The sequence below is a fragment of the Paroedura picta genome, chromosome 11 (assembly GCF_049243985.1).
Source record: "Paroedura picta isolate Pp20150507F chromosome 11, Ppicta_v3.0, whole genome shotgun sequence".
NCBI classification, from domain to species: domain Eukaryota; kingdom Metazoa; phylum Chordata; class Lepidosauria; order Squamata; family Gekkonidae; genus Paroedura; species Paroedura picta.
In genome coordinates, this window is record NC_135379.1 from 41662892 (window position 1) to 41679404 (window position 16513).

The 16513-nt window shown below is 44.5% G+C and overlaps 1 long non-coding RNA gene across 1 annotated transcript; it reads left to right on the plus strand.

Annotated features, from left to right (window-relative positions):
* Positions 1–1585: 1585 nt before the first annotated feature.
* On the plus strand, positions 1586–15826 carry LOC143820802 (uncharacterized). Its single transcript, XR_013225520.1, has 4 exons — positions 1586–2147; positions 9015–9066; positions 12362–12591; positions 15456–15826. It is a non-coding gene; the product is annotated as an uncharacterized LOC143820802 (long non-coding RNA).
* Positions 15827–16513: the final 687 nt, after the last annotated feature.

The window sequence follows — 16513 nt, forward strand, 5'->3', positions numbered from 1 at the left end:
GGGCAATTTGAGCCCTTGTTTTTGGAGCCTGATTGTCTCATTGGCTTGCTGTGGATAACCTGCTTGGCTTATGCTGCTCTTGTGGTCCTGTGCACAACACTCCCAGTCACTGATAATTTGTGACACATTACTACAGGAAAAGGGGATTAGTGAAATCATTCATGAAATTATGTTGCCCTCATCGTACCAGCATGGGAGTAAAGAGTGTGCCGTTGTTCACGAGTGATGATATTGGCACTAGCCAATAGCACCTAGGACACTCATATATTCATATCCAAATCAGTACTCTAATTAGTAATTAAAAAGTATGCATTATCTCAACAACAAATTGTTGCCATTAGGAAAATGGTGGTATTTCCTCCGCAGAGAGGTGAAAAGAGCCCTTGAGAGGGGAAATGGCTAGATCTCTTGCAGCAACCCAGTTAACAGCTGTGCATTTATTGGGCAGTAAAACAATCATCTGGAAAGACCTTTATGAATCACTGAGAGCGGTTTTCTATGCCGTGTTTGCTTTTCTTTCTCACTTTGTGAGTGGGTTGAGTAACTTTCTTTTTAAAAACCACATGGCCGCTTCAACGTGGCCGGCCCCAGCTGCTTGGCAGCAAAGAATGCTGTACCGAAGGGCTAAAATAAATAAGCAGGAGCCATCTAGCAACAGTTCACTAAGTCATCCAGGCCACAAAACATGCCCGGCATGCTAGAAGAATAAATGGAACTTTTCAAATGTTGGTTAATAAAGGCAATTCAGGTAAATTCAGGGACCAAGCCCTATGAAGATAGGTTGAGGGACCTTCAAGCAAAGGTTGGATACACACTTTTCTTGGATGCTTTAGGATGCTTTGGGCTGATCCTGCGTTGAGCAGGGGGTTGGACTAGATGGCCTGTATGGCCCCTTCCAACTCTATGATTCTATGATTCTATTTTCTTAAATGGGGTAGATGTAAAATCCAAGAAAGCAAACATCAAAGATTTAGCAGTGAAGCTGCAGCTGACGTAGAAAGGTCTGGCAGTGCAGAAAAAAATGTATTCTGATGAGATTGGCTTGGACAGTCAGCATTGTGGCGTGGTGCAGGGTTGGTCCCGCTAGGCATGTTATAGCTGGTGGCCTTGTCCTGCCAAGTTTCAGACCATTTCCATCAAAGAAGGAAGAACAATTACATGTAATACTTTTTCTTCAAATGCTTTCCAGAAGAGCGGTTCCCTCCTCCCCCCTCAATAAAGGAACAGCTGGTAGTTGCTGCAGGGGATCCAGATGTCTTTTCCCTTGGCACCATTTCTGTTGCAGGGATATCACATTTTAAAGAATCTTTGTTGCCTGAGCTTCCTGGAATGCTTTTGAGGGCTACCGGGTTGTCTCTAGAAATGTGTAATGTTTCCATCAGCCTCCTGGGTCCTCTTCCACTACTAAAATCTCTGGCAAGAACAGTGATCTTTCACACCCAAGATGAGTTGTTTAGAGGTAAGCATCTTTTGTATTTTCTGTGTAAGAGAGAAAGAGGTCCTCGGGGTCATAATCCAGCAATCAATCCTGTTGTCCTCAGCCCGGATATTTTATTTATTCACAGCTAAAGAAACCATCTAGAAACACGGAAGGTAAACTCTCAGAAGCAGCCAGCAGGAGAAACAATCTTGAAACAGCAACTGGCATTTCATTCTTGAATGGCTCTGGAAAGGTTCTGGATTCCAGGAGAAGGATGGATTCCATCCTGCACTATCTTTTTGCCTCCTGTGTGTTGTCAAAGTTTAAATAGGCGAGGCAGGAGATGTGCACAAGGCTGCTTAAAAGAATAAAATAGAAGAGAAACAAACTTTGTATAGAAAGAGGTAAGACAGAGAGATTCCCGACTGTCTGGATGTTTTGTCATCTTCATTCTGTCTATTCAGGAGGTGAGCAGGGAGGAAGAAGGAGCAGGAGAAGACTACTTGGGGAAAAAATCACAAAATTCCTAATCCAATTATGCTAATTTCGCATATCCTTTGATGCCCCCTGTGGGATATTCTTCATATATGTTTGAATCATGCACACTACCGATTGCATATTCCAACACGGTGGACTGAATGGTTATTCGTGGACTGCTGTGTTGAGTTGCAGAGATACTCGCTGTTGGAAAATTCGACCGGACTTCGAAGCTTGGGCTGAGCTGCAGGTAAGCTAATTTATGCGAGACTTCCTAACCGATCCTGTTGCTTTCAGAATAGGTCAGACATAATGTACTGCCCTGTGGTCTACCACAAGGCCACCAAATGATGGAGACCAGAAAATGACAGAAAAGAGCATTCTCAAAGGACTGATGTAAAACCTACCAAAGATTTAAATGGTGAACTGCTAGAGAAGCCTATTGGCAAATCCATTGCTGGTTCTAGCCCATTTGGGGTTTGTGTAAAACACTAAAGCCCCATCTTTCCACCCCAGATGGGACCAAGGTAGCTTCCAATCAAGGTAGCTTCCCTCGCATCTCTGTCAATCCACTCATTCTTCCGCTTGTTCACTATTATTTTCTCTTCCCCTCTTCTACCTAAGTCCACTTTTTTCAGCATTTTGACTGTTGAAGAATGCCTGAAACATTTTTCATCCTTCAGGGAACCCCCATGGTGGTTACATGCCCCTTCAGAGAAATTGAAATGGAAGTAAGATGCAGGAGCCACCGAATCAACCAACCAACCAACCAACCAACCAATCACTGTTTCCACTGTGGAGAAAGAGACTAGGCCTGTAGAGCAGAAGAAGAAGACGTTGGGTTTTATATGCCATTTTTCTCTACCTGAAGGAGTCTCAAAGAGGCTTCCAATAGCCTTCCCTTTCCTCTCCCCACAACAGACACCCTGTGAGGGAGGTGAGGATGAGAAAGCCCTGATATCACTGCCTGGTCAGAACAGTTTTATCAGTGCCGTGGCGAGCCCAAGGTCACCCAGCTGGCTGCTTGTGGGAGAATGCAGAATTGAACTTGGCATGCCAGATTAGAAGTTCGCACTCCTAACCACTACACCAAACTGGCTCTCAGGGATAGTGGGCTCCAGTGATGTCTAGTGATATCAGTGGCCACCTGAACTTCCGGGAAAGGCAGTGTAACCCCTGGGGAGCTCTAAGGTAGTCCCAGGGTTCCCCAGAACCCTGGTTGGGAATCTGTGACCTAGTAAAACACCATGAAGTGTTTCTTCTGTATTTCCACAGGTCCCTGTGTGCTAACTATGGTCACTTATCTGACCCTGAGAATGCCAGACTTTTTTGTCCACCTAGGTTTCCTGCCATTTTTCCAAGCCATTGCAGCCAAGCAGGCTTAGGAAAGATTGCAAGAAAGACAGGGGAAATCCAGGAGGTGCATCAAAGTTGTGGAGCATGGAAGCTGTGGAGAAGCAGCCAAAAAGTCACCTTCCCGTAGCATCACTACCTGTGTGTAAGTGACTGCGGCTTACCAGCAACAGGACGCTGCTCCTCATGCCTGCCCTGGGAAATAACCATTTTCACAAACAAGAGGTCTTTATTACCACAGATTAGATACTTGCAGTGACCCCTCTTCTTACCAATGGGGAGCAGTTTTTCTAGTGAGGGAAAGTCAAATTAACTACTATACAAATATTTATCCAGGAAATAAAAATAGAAAACCCATGACAAATGACATCATCACAAAGAGTGGGTGTTTATCCTTCAGGCAGGAAAGATGGTTTATGCCTTTGTGTCTCCATCAGCTGCCATCATCATTCACCACCATGGCCCTAAGCCATAATTGTGTCCTATAAATGTGGATGCAGAACTCCGTGCAACGCACCTCATCCTCTGCTCCCTTGGAGCACAGAATCCCATCACCTGGACTAGATTTTGTAGGCCTTTTAGCAACGTGCTGCTGCAGACGCTTACGCCATGGGGTAAGGGAAACTGCTTGCAGGGGGCCTCCATGACTTTTGAGTCTTGTGATTCTTTTCTTTTGCCACTCTCTCATCCTTTCACACCTCCCTTCTCTCTTGTTGACTTTCTTTGACTGAATGCTTTAATTTATTCCCCTTGCTGTGGCCGGACTTGGGGTTTTATAATGCATAATGTTTGTGCCATTCTGGGCTATTCTGCTCCGAAAGAGGCTATTTTAAAAATAGGCTTTTATTGTATAAGAAAGAGGCAGGGAGGGATTCTAGGGTGAGTTATTCACAGCATCTCCAGCTCTGGAAGGGAAGGAACATCACCTTGCGAGGAGCCTTCGAATTGGAGTCACGCGGGGTCAAGGGGAACTCAAACACTCACTCGCTGGCAATTTCTAACTGCTTCGGAAGTGAAGTGAAATGAAAATAAATAAATAAATAAATAAATACATAAACATGCCTTCCCAGCATTGCAGAAAATCTGCTGAGTGCAGAGCATGAAAATGGATTGGGAAATAACAGCGATTTCCAGAGAAGTGAGAGCTTTTGTCATTGCTGCTCCGATTTTGGCAGCCTGATGGGAAAGAGCCGAAATACCGTCCTCATTTTGCTGGAAGGAGTGTGAGCCTCTCACTATTCTCAGCCCCGCAGAGATCTCCATCGGTTTCTTTCAGTACAATGGGATCCTAGTGGTCCACTGGATCATCCCTTGACTTTGGTAGAGTTTTCGTGGTCAAAAAGCCCAACTGCACATCACTATATTTGTCCCATTTCCCATCTGAATGTCATTTTTAAAGGTGGGGAGAACACTATTCATCTTGGAACTGTTGCATAGGAGAAGCAGGGGTTCCTGACACCCCCCCCCCCGCTATATTTTCCAGAGACAAAATGGCTCTGTCAGGGAGTAATTTATATAACTTCATAGAGACACATATCCTGAATACCCACGTGCAGCTCCAAAGTTATGCAGATGACTCCCTGGTGGGGCCATTTACTCATGGGTGGGAGGGGGGGAAGCAGGAGCCCCTTTTGCCCCCACATTGCAGTTCAAGTCAAATTAGGCTCCTGCCAGTTTTTCACCCAGCAGGTGTTGGGTGGCTGCAAAGGAAGCGAGTTGCATCTAGGGAACTTCTCTGCCACCATTTTGCACTCCTCCCCCTCCACAAGTGCTGCTGGTAATTGCGAAAGAGAGCAACAGGATTTACACAGGACTCTCTTCCACCTGTCACTCAAGCCAGGCAGCCAATCCATGCTTTAAAGGGCCCATGATGACCGCTAATTTTTAAAAAATCAATAGTTCTCCATTGAAACACCTATACATCTATGCTCCGCGCATGGGTGTTTGCGCCCGCCGCTGGCCCGGTGCCGAGGTACCGGGCCACGGCCCGGGCGTTGATGACCCCCGGTAAATGGGATAGACAGGATCCAACCTTTGGAACATGTTCAACTTCAGAGTGAGTTGGGGTTCCCCCCCTCCTGACCTTTGGAATAGTAAATCAATCATATGTACAGCATCCCACAGATTCTTATGGACTCGTCTAGCCTCTTGTCCTACAGTCATCTATCTGATTTTGCCCTAGAACTTTTTCCCAGAGAGTTTTTTCTGATAAGAAACACTGCCAAAGCTGTGGAAAGAAATTGTGAGCCTCTAGCTAGTGAAAGGTAGGCAGGCTGAATTTCATATTGGAAGTCTGGCCAAGGATCCAGAGCAGGAACAATTAGTCTTCCTAGAGAGATCTCCTGCAAACCGGTGAGCTGTAAATTGACTACCTGTGTCATGTAAAGAGAGCAGTACACTTAGAAACAATATTTTGGTCTTTCTTTGGCTGCAAAACTGTTTCTCCTTGGGCATGCCATATAATATAGAGAGTCTTCCAACTGTTTCTAAAATTAAAACAAAAGCCCAATGTCTGAAAACATTGTCACAATCTAGTAAAGAAAGCTTTATGTTGAAAGTATGGATGTTTGGATGTGCTAGTGTTGCCAGGCTCCCACTGGCCACCAGTAGGGAATGGGGGGTTCGGGCTAGCATCCCTAGATTGCACTACTGTTGAGACCAGCGGACAAATGAATAAGACATTGAGCCTTCTATGGATTTAATAAAAGAATCAACAAAAGAACAAACGTCTCCTTTCCCCATTGCCTTCCTTATCTGGACTCCTGCAGCTCTTTTAATAGGTATATCTTTTTTTCTCTGTTACATGTTTGTTTGTAGAAATTAATTAGCTTTAAAAAAACTTTATGCTGATCTGAGATTCATCCTGCTTGGGCCAAAGGATGGATTACAATCTTACAGAAAGACAGACCAGATAAATAGATTTGGCAGATAGATCCTATCCACCCAATCCATGCTATTTACAGTGCTTAAAATTTCATCCCAGTCTCCCAATCAGCATCCAGGATAGAGCTAGTAATCAGTTCTAAAAGCGAAGCTGCCCTATTTGCATGAACATATTCAGTCCATCCAGTGGTGGGATCTGCTCTGGGGTGGCTGAGATATGCTTCTTTGCCTGGAAATAGAAATAAAAATGGAGTTCCACTTCTGCATTCTCCCTAGACCAGGGGTAGTCAAACTGTGGCCCTCCAGGTGTCCATGGACTACAATTCCCAGGAGCCCCCTGCCAGCGAATGCTGGCAGGGGGCCCCATGGGAATTGTAGTCCATGGACATCTGGAGGGCCACGGTTTGACTACCCCTGCCCTAGACCAACACTGCCCCTTATGCAGCTATCACCAAATGTGGACACAGTGCTCTGGAAACAGTGATAATGCAAATGCTAATATCTGCATTCCAGCATGTAGCTTATAAGTGCAGCAGACCAGCATGGTGGCTGCAGTCTCAAAATGTGAACTAAAAAGATAAGTGATTATTTTTAAACATATGCTGTTTGCAGGCATTACCAGCTCCTTGTTACTTGAGCTATCTGAAGCACTAAAATAATCACCAGGCAGCCAGACGGTAACAAACAGAGAGAAACCCTTCAACATATGTCAGGTTGGCAGGGGAGGAATTGGGGAAGAAGCTGCTAGTGCTATCTGCAGCTGAGGAACATCTCATTGACTTTATCTTCCTTTTTGCACAGGTGCTTATGACTCAGGTGTGCCCAGAGGCATGAACCCTCAGATACAAGCCGAAGAGCAAGCTGGGGTCCCTGCTGGGGAGAAAAGCAGGACACAAATAATTAAATGTATAAATAAAATGGTTCGGATCCAACCAAGATATCCGCTTAGTTCACCCAAATTCCTTTCCTTTCCGTTCTGCAGCCACAATTCCCAATGACCTTTGTACATTCAGGTCCCATAATCCCCAGCAGAACCTTCTTCGCTCATTAGAGATGAAGAAGCAGCAACAACAGAGTTACCTCCCCAAAGTCATCTTGAAAATTCACACTTGATAGCTACAAAGGAGGCAGCAATGAAGAAAAACAAGGCTTTGAGTGATCACTTGTGAGTTAAATCTCAGTTTCACAAACTAACCAAACTAAAAATGTAGAGGAACGCCCTTCTAAGTAGGGTTGGACGCTTCGGCGTCTGAAGCAGCTGTTCATGCCCGAAGCAGCCAGCTGGCTGCTTCGGGCACGAACAGCTGCTTCAGACGCCGAAGCACCCAACCCTACCTAAGTTCATTGCAATCAACAGGCTTAGACGTTGTCATTATGCTTAGGATGGCACCGTGGTTTTGACAGTATAGTTTCTTACCATATGGTCACCAGTCCCAATGTAATATTTTATAGCAGTCCTCAATGATATGGTATAATAGAATTCACAAGCCGCCGACAAACATAGCATAAGCCAACAGAAAAGTCACAAGGGCCTGCATCAAACAGCATATGAAGTAGCACTCTTGATTCACCACACATGGATTCAAGATGGCAACTCACACGTCACAGTGAAATAGAAAATAAGGGGATTAATTTGTGTGTTTCATCTTCAAAGAACTTTTAATAACTAACTAGTGTAATGTGGGGCCTTTGAATTGATCAAATTGCAAGAATATGGTCGGTAGCAAGCTTCAACTGCCTTAAAGTTTGCTGCTACGCTAGCAGTTCCAGTACAACGCTTCAGTGTTGCTAAATCCATGTCATGTCCTAACTTTTTTACACGGAGGGAAAGCCCCAGAGTCTAGTTCCTAGATGGAGTAAAAGAGGGTAAACAGCAACAATGGAAGTATCACAACACTGTTGTTGACTTCATTAGCATGACATTATTTATACATGTGCTTTCAGGAAAGGGACTGTGAATTTATCTGTCTCACTGGGTCCTAAGTGTGTCACCAAATTGTCTACCTCCAGTGCATGCTGTGTGAAACCCATGCTTCAACCATGGTGATAATATGCATAGTGCCTCTTTCAGATGACATAATGACTGTAGTCATTGGGATATCTGAGCAGAAGCATGTACTTCTAGTAAGTATGGCAGGATACAACCAAATTTAATATGTGGAAAAGGCTGTGGTGACCAACTCTTGGTCAACCAGTGAGCTCCATGGCTGCGCACAGATCTGAACTCCTGTCTCCATAATCTAAATCTGACACCCTATCTACCACTTACTAGCAGGAGTGGAAGAGTTTGGTAACAAGTCCATTCCAGTGTTGTCCCGTAAGTAATTTCAAGATGAGAACCCAGACCTGGTTATGCCTGAAGCCTGTTATGCCAATAAAGATGTCTAGAGTCTATGCCTGATACTTCTGTCTATGCTTTGCTCTTTTCCTGTCCCACTGCTATTTATTTCTCTCTCCAGTTGTTTAGAAGTTGCACCCCACCTGACCCCCAAGAGGGATATCTTTTCCTTATTAGACCTCATTAGAACTTTCCAGAGTCTGTGTTCATCTGTATTCTTCTAGACTTTTGAGACAAGGCATTTTTCAGGCACGGACCACAGTGGTCTTGTCACAACTGCATTCTGAGTGATGAAGGAAAATAATTCCCGCCATTATCATCAACATGATTTTCAGTATGTCTGAACAAGGCACAGACAGGGGGGGGAAATTAATTAGTGATTCATTACATTTATATCTTGGCAATCCTCCAAGGAGCTGAGAACAGCCACTGTCTGGTCAACGCTAGAAGCATAAGTGTTTGCAACAGAAGCGCAGAATTTTTATTTTGCACATTTTACTCTGTTTCTACATAAAGGCTATATTTTTTGTTTAATTAATTTAGGATTAATGCAAGGACTGACATTTACTCTTTTGACCTACCCTGCATCATACAGGTATTTTATCTGCATGTTTACTTGTAATCCTCACTGTACAAATAAGCAAAAGAGCTGCTCTGGCCTATTAATGCCTTCTCACTATTACACTATTACATTTATCATTTGTCTCTAGAATCTAATGTGGTTGGAGAGTCAGACTAGGACTGGATATATCCACACCCCCAGACATGGCGTCATGCTCTTTCTGCCTGATTCAATTCACAGAGCTGTTGTGAGAACAGAAATGGAAGAGTCAAGCCTTCTATGCTATTCCTAGTTCCTTGGAGAAAGAGTGAAGTAAAAATGAACAACACTCTGGTGTTGAAAAATGAACAAGGGGCTGGTCCCATTGTTGAGAAGACTCAATAAACATTTAAAAGATTAAAAACAGGGTAATGAATATGAACTTGAAGCTGAAGCAGTAACAACCTAATGACCAGAGAATTGCTTTTGAAATCTTCTTTTATGCAGGGAGGCACGACTTGTCCCTGAGTAAACTTAACGGACTCAGAAAACCTAGGGCTTTTCTCTGGTCCTACTGAAAACAGAGCCTGTCATTCAAATGTTTAGAAAGAAGAACAGCTGGAGCACATTAGCTTCCATGAAGTTATAATTAAAATTCAACATAACCATTATATTATTTTCAGGGCAATCCTATACAGAGTTACACACTTCAAAGTCCATTGATGTTAATAGACTTAGAAAGATGTAGCCCTGCTTAGGATGCCACTGTAAATCATTATATGCATGGGACAATTAAGAGAAGTTTTTGAAGAGGTCGAAGAAACTGAAGACTTATGGTCTTGGTAAATTTTTATCTTCTTTGCATGTTATTTATTTAAAAGATAATGGACCTCCCCTTCTGCAGAATCAGCACAAGCTGGCTAACATAAAGCCAAGTAAATAATACATTTTATTTTAAATGAAATGTAAATAACAAGAACCAGCAGACAAAAAGAAACTTTTACAGCAGCAACAACCCACCCCTGCATTATTTTACAACAGTAGCCAATAAAAGCAGCAATAAAACATCAGTGTACAATTAGTAGAAAAGAGGAGACAGAGAGAAGTTGGAAGGTAAAAGTCAATCAAAAACCTGGCTCGAAAAAACTCTTCAGCCAGATGCCTAAAAGTCAACAATGAGCATGCCAGTGAGGTTCAAGGAGAAGCACATTACACTGGAAGGTTCCCACCAATGAGAAAATGAGTTTAAAGGGGACAGGAGAAGATGAGAAAGATCAAGATTTTGATTAGGGCTCAAAAGAGTTCCTAACTCAGTCTTGGAAAATTACTGGAAATTTGGTGGGGAGGGAAGTTGCCATTTCAAAATTGCTTTTTCCTCCAGGGGAACAGATGTCTGGAGTCTGGAGATCCGTTGTTATTCCAGGAGAACACCAGGCCCCGCCTAGAAGTAAACCCCAGGGCCATGATTTTGAAAAGAGTACAGGGAATAATCCTGGAGGCTGAATTCTTCATTGTTAAATAACCACACAAGATCTTCACTGAAAATAACCATACAAGAAGCTGATGAAAGGAACTTTTGAGCAACGAGCAGTAGTAACACATGAGCTTTGGCAGTGTGCCCTTTACAATTCTTTTGTATGTAGAGTTACATATCTCTAACTCCACTGACTTCAGTAGGCTTATAAGGGTATAACTCTGGTTAGGATGACTTTGTAAGTCTTCCATTGACTTCTACAAAGCTGCCTTAGGATAAATTACCCTGGGGTGAATCTGCACTGGCTTTTTATCCCCAGTGACCTTGAATTAAAGAAAGTAATCTACATGTTATTCGATTTCCATTTTGGTATTTAGTGCTTTAAATTTTCCCTCTGCAATGTCTTACCTTTCCCCTGCAATATCCAGGAGCAGATATAACTCGCTACATTTGTGGTAACCATTCCAAGAGCCCCAGTATTAAGTATAGATGTCAGTGTTTTGCCGGATTAACTTCCTGCCCTGTGCCTCCAATGCTGACGTAGTGAAGCGGTCTGTCATTGATTGGTCAGGGCGTCAGTTCAAAGTCTGCCTGGTTCCAGTTGCCATCCCTTGCAAGACTTATTTTTGCCCTCATTTTGGGATATGTTTTAAAGTGACTATGCTCCAGAAGCCCACACTTCAATGGCCTATTATGCATGGAGGGGAAGGTCCACATTCGAGGTGGGATGGTGGCGGCTAAAATCACCAATAATGCACGCCGCAGGTGGAAGCCAGGTGCAGAGTCAACGTATGCCACCGAAAAAGCTGCATTAGTGAAACATGGCAGAAAGTGGAGCTTCCCGGGTGACCAGGGCGCAACCAGAAGTGGCTCCGGAGTGTCCACGTGCATAATCGGGGAGGTCCGTGGTGTACAGGGCTTCTGGGTGTGCTTGCTCTCTCCCCTTCCGTGCCCTTCAGTTCCGCTGGCAGGGCCTGTGCCTGTGCGTGCCGTGGCCGCCCTGCTTGGCGGCCCAGCCTCGGTCAGCACCATGCTCGCCTTCCTGTTTGCTCTGCATCGCCGCCTTGCCAGCTGCAGCCAGCGGCTACTCTGGGTTTTTCCGCCGTTGAGTTCTGTCCAATGCATTTGCAGTTTGCTTAGCTTCTTCCTCCTCCGCATTTTCCATGCGACCGCCAACCGCCATTACAGCGGCCGTGCATAATAGGCCTATGAGAAGAGATTTGCCTCTTGGATTTACTTTCCCGTCCTCATTCCCTGTGAGGCTGCTGCCTCCCTTCCCTCCCCCCCCTACTCCTGCAGGAAAATTAAGGTAAACAAGAAACTTCATGCTCTACTTGCCCCTCCCCTGGCTGTGGACTTAGGAGTCAAAAGGGAGGAAATAAAGCACTCTCCAGCCTTGTGTTCCTTTAATGCTAGCTAGAGCTTCACCTGACCTTGCTACTAGTGACAGGCAGCAGGAAGGAGACCAAAAAGACCAAAAATTGGGTCAATGCAAATGCAGGAGGGCAATCTGTTTAACATCAGGAAAAAGAAAGCCTGTAGATTGACCAGATTTACAGTGGAAAAAATATGAGTGCAGAATGTACTCAGGTCACCCACTGGTCGAGGGTGGTCCTTTCTAAGAGCAATGGATCCAATATGTGCTACAAGGGATTCAACATCAGCAATATCTCTTTTGATGTGATATCCTTCCATCTAAAGCACTGGGCACATAGTAATGTAGTATAAACATACTATGAACATTAGACTGGCGGGGAATCATGTTTGCTGCTACAGATTACTCCAGTTCTATTATCTGCATGAATGAACTTGTGAAAACGAGCAGCTGCCACACACATCACTTGTTTAAAAGTGTATTTTTGTTAAATTATGCAGGCATTTTCAGCAGGGATATTTGCAGAACAATGAGATTTTTCAGATGTCTAAAGAGCCGGTGAAGCAGTTCCTTGGAAAGACTCTATTGGCAATATGGATCCCAAGGGCTTGCTACCTTATTTGCTGAAGCAGAAGAACAAAGCAAATGGAAGGCTACAAAGCTACCCTCAATTAAAGTCGGGTAAATGTAATCCAAAGGGAGGATTTACCTACTAGTAATACTGGGCAGGGTAAGGAACTTATTCCACTGTAGTCATGCTCCTGGGTGTTGACTTCCTGACACAATAATGGGATTTATTTTCATGGATATTTTGACAGAACCAGTTTTGAAAATTTGCTACTTGCCATATAAAAGGGGTAGGGGTGCTTTTAAAGAACATGCCAATATATGTTGTTTTTATGGCTGATAATAGCTTGTATAGAGTATTGGTGGGCACAGAACGAAGTACAAGAGGCTACTCCAGAGAGCTTACTACTGGTTGCCAGTAAAAGGTAAAGGTAAAGGTATCCCCTGTGCAAGCACCGAGTCATGTCTGACCCTTGGGGTGACGCCCTCTAGCGTTTTCATGGCAGACTCAATACGGGGTGGTTTGCCAGTGCCTTCCCCAGTCATTACCGTTTACCCCCCAGCAAGCTGGGTACTCATTTTACCGACCTCGGAAGGATGGAAGGCTGAGTCAACCTTGAGCCGGCTGCTGGGATTGAACTCCCAGCCTTATGGGCAAAGCTTTCAGACGGCTGCCTTACCACTCTGCGCCACAAGAGGCCCTTACTGGTTGCCAGTACATAGGTTTAAATTCAGTAGGTGATGGACAGCCCCATCCTAAAACTGGGATGCTGGACTACAGCTGGTGCTGGCATGGTGCCAGTTGGCATCCTTTGGCCATCCCACAGAGAGAAAATAGTTGCCGGAATACTCCTTGGAGATCACTCTGGAATCCATGGCAACTCTGTCAGCCCAATCACAGTGCATTGTGGGAGTGGGCCCTCCCCTTTAGTATTTGTATCCTGAGATGGGGTACCTGTAAGGGTTCTGAGTATAGAAGTCTTAGGCTTAAACTAGACATCACAAAATTTACGATTCCAGGGGACCATGGCATGGGAAAGGAAGGGCTTCCACCTGGCACAAAGGCCTTCAGGTTCCTCTCCCCTTCACTAACCCTGTCACCCCACTGCAACAGCTGCCAAAAGAAAGAGGTGCCAGGGGAGGGGTTTGTGGTGGATCCCAACTTGGTGGAATTCCATCATTCTTCTTGTGTATCCAATCAGAGTGCTGGTTCAGTGGAGCCCTCCGGGGGTACCTGGCAAATTGTACTTATGTTATATATATATATATATATTACAATACTATTTTTGCGTTCTATGCATTCTATGAAACTTTTTGTTGCTCCATATAGACCAATTTTTTAATCAAGACCCCCCCCCCCAGTCAATGGTGTCCTGCTTGACCAATGTTAAAATCTGGTCACCTGAGCCCTCCAGGAAATGCTGTACTTTCCTCCCATCTAGTTACTGAGCTGAGTGCAGGTTTTTCACTTAGCCAATTATCACAATTATCACATTCTGATATTAGGCCTTGAAAGAGAAACAGATGGTATCTAAGAGATAGGCTAACTAAAAACACCTGTGAGCTGAACCAGACCCACTGGTTTTTGGGGTAAAACTAGGGTGCTTTGCCTCACTCGCACACTGGCCTTCAATGTTTTAAGTGTGGTCAAGTAGCTTCCAGCTAAAATTAATGCCCTCCAAAACATCCTGTTGTTAATAGCCCTGCAAACTGGAGGCCTGACTTCCTTGACTGAGTCAATCCATTTCATGTTGGGACTTTCTCTTTTCCTGCTGCCTTCAATTTTTCCTAGCATCATTGTCTTTCCCAGTGAATCTTCTCAGAATGTGACCATAAGCTTCTAGGAGGAGTTCAGGCTTGATTTGAACTAGAACCCAAGTTTTGACTGTTTCCAGCCATCAAGTAATAATAGATCAGTTTCCCCCTTTCCTGGGTGAACAGGTGGCATTTTATGGCACAGGTTCAGGCAGATGTGTGTGCTTTCCTAAAGGCAATGATTCACCTTTACTGTACTGGTTCCCTGACTGAACATTCCTTCCTAAAGTCCTTAAATCTGAACTTAAATGCATGCCCAAAACTACGTGCCCTATCTTCTAAGTCTAAGATATGGGTGTCATCCTGGCTGGGTTTTATATAGTGCTTGGGAAGGTTATGATCAACTGGTTTGGAAGACTGTGATTGGCTGCTGACTTATAGATGACAGCCCAAACTGCACCAGCGCATGATGCTTGGAGGAAGGTGGAGAGATGATCCCATCTAGTTACTGCCAGTATCTCTCTGCTGTATACTTTTACCCTTCACCACAACAGCCTGAAGGAAGAACAAAAGCCAGAGCATAAGTAGCAGGCAGATCTTGGACAGTGAAACATCTGTCCAGCAGCTGTAATTGTGCATGTTGCTCATTTGTCATGTTTACTGGATTTTGTAAGCCATGCTGAGAACCATATGTAGTGCAAAGGCAGGGTCAGTTCCTTTTAAACACGATGCTCATCATGAAGTGATAACACATGTCACTAGTAGCAAGTGCACGTTATGGTGGTAAAAATGATCAGACCACTCATCTTTCAAGGTCCCTGCTGTCTCCTTTGACTGGAGTGGCTCTCCGGGGTCTCAGGTCTATCATAACCCCTACTACAACATTAGCCCCACCAGCTTTCCCCTGCTCTCTCCATGGCAGAAAACAGAGGAGTGAAATTGCAGAAGCGACAAAGTCACTTCCAGTCACTGCATCTGTGATGCTCTAGGAACTCCCCCAATCTCTATGGTCTATCATAGAAATGTAGGGAAATCCTAGACTGGTGGGAGGGTTGGGCAGTGACATCACTTCTGGGTGAGCCCCTGTGATGCCAGCACATCAGGGATGTGCCCCCACACACCCTTCCTCCTGAAATGTTGGGGACCAAATCTAAATGTAAAGCTTACGCTCTGTCACTGAAACAAGCCCTCTCCCTCTAACCTTCTCTCTCTAATTGTATTACTACCTCATCTAAAGTCCAGGATGATTATTATTTCCCTGTTCTTATACAGATGGCTCCTGCTGAGTATATTTTAGTCAACCAAGAAGAAAGGGGAAAGCTACTGCTACAGGTTTCCTTTTTTCCGGCTGGCAGAATGTGTTTCTTGAAAGAGTAATTTTCACAGTGGACCAAAAGAGGCAGCGGAAAGACCAGCATGAAACGATGGGATAAAATCCACGGGGGCTAGTCCTGTTTCCTCATGCCCTGCCTCCCAGCAACAGTGTAAAGGCTCACTTTATTATACCAAAATGATGATTTGCCTTCCCAGATACTCAGTTTGAGGTCTGCCTCACTGCCTCCAGCAGAATAACTTCTCCCCACCCCCCTCGCCCCCTCTTCTTTCTCTCACCTCTAGGCAGCTTTCAGATTGTCCTCACAAATGACCTTTTCCACTCAAGTGTTCCTTGCTGGACACAAATAGTAGCACTTGAGGCTATTGTGGACAGCTCGATGGCTTTGAGAAACAAGTTTCCATGGCTACCCGTCCACTCCACGGCGCCAAGTAAATTTGTGTTAGTTTCTAGACTCTTATAACCAAAGCCTTTTCACAGACTTTGTGATGATCTGTTTTCAGAAGCCCAAAGAAGTAATTATTACATTGAACATGTTCGTTAGTGAGCACAAAACTGCTTGAACTGTTTGGTTGCAATCCCATGTTTATCTTGACACGGGTATTTCTTTTTCGCTATCTATGCCAGTTTTGGAGATGACATCGGGAAGGGCAGAGCCCACATTGTCAATAAGGGCAGAGCCTGCAAGCAAGAGAGAACAGGGAGTTTACATGTGGTAAACTGAGATGGAAGATTATTTGGATTGCTGAGGTAACAACCTTAATTTCTCCAGGGAATGGAATTTAGCCTGATGTGGGCAGGAAGGGAATGAAATTTAGAGGCAGGGGTGCTTCATACAACAAGCAACCCATGTGCAGGCTGCTCTTACAGCTAGAGCTTTGACCACATGGATGCTGCATTGTGACAGTTCTCCATGTGAGCAACAGCATGCATTAATCAGGCATTAGAGAGCACAATCATCTTTGGATATGGATCCCAATTTTCTGACATTTCACAC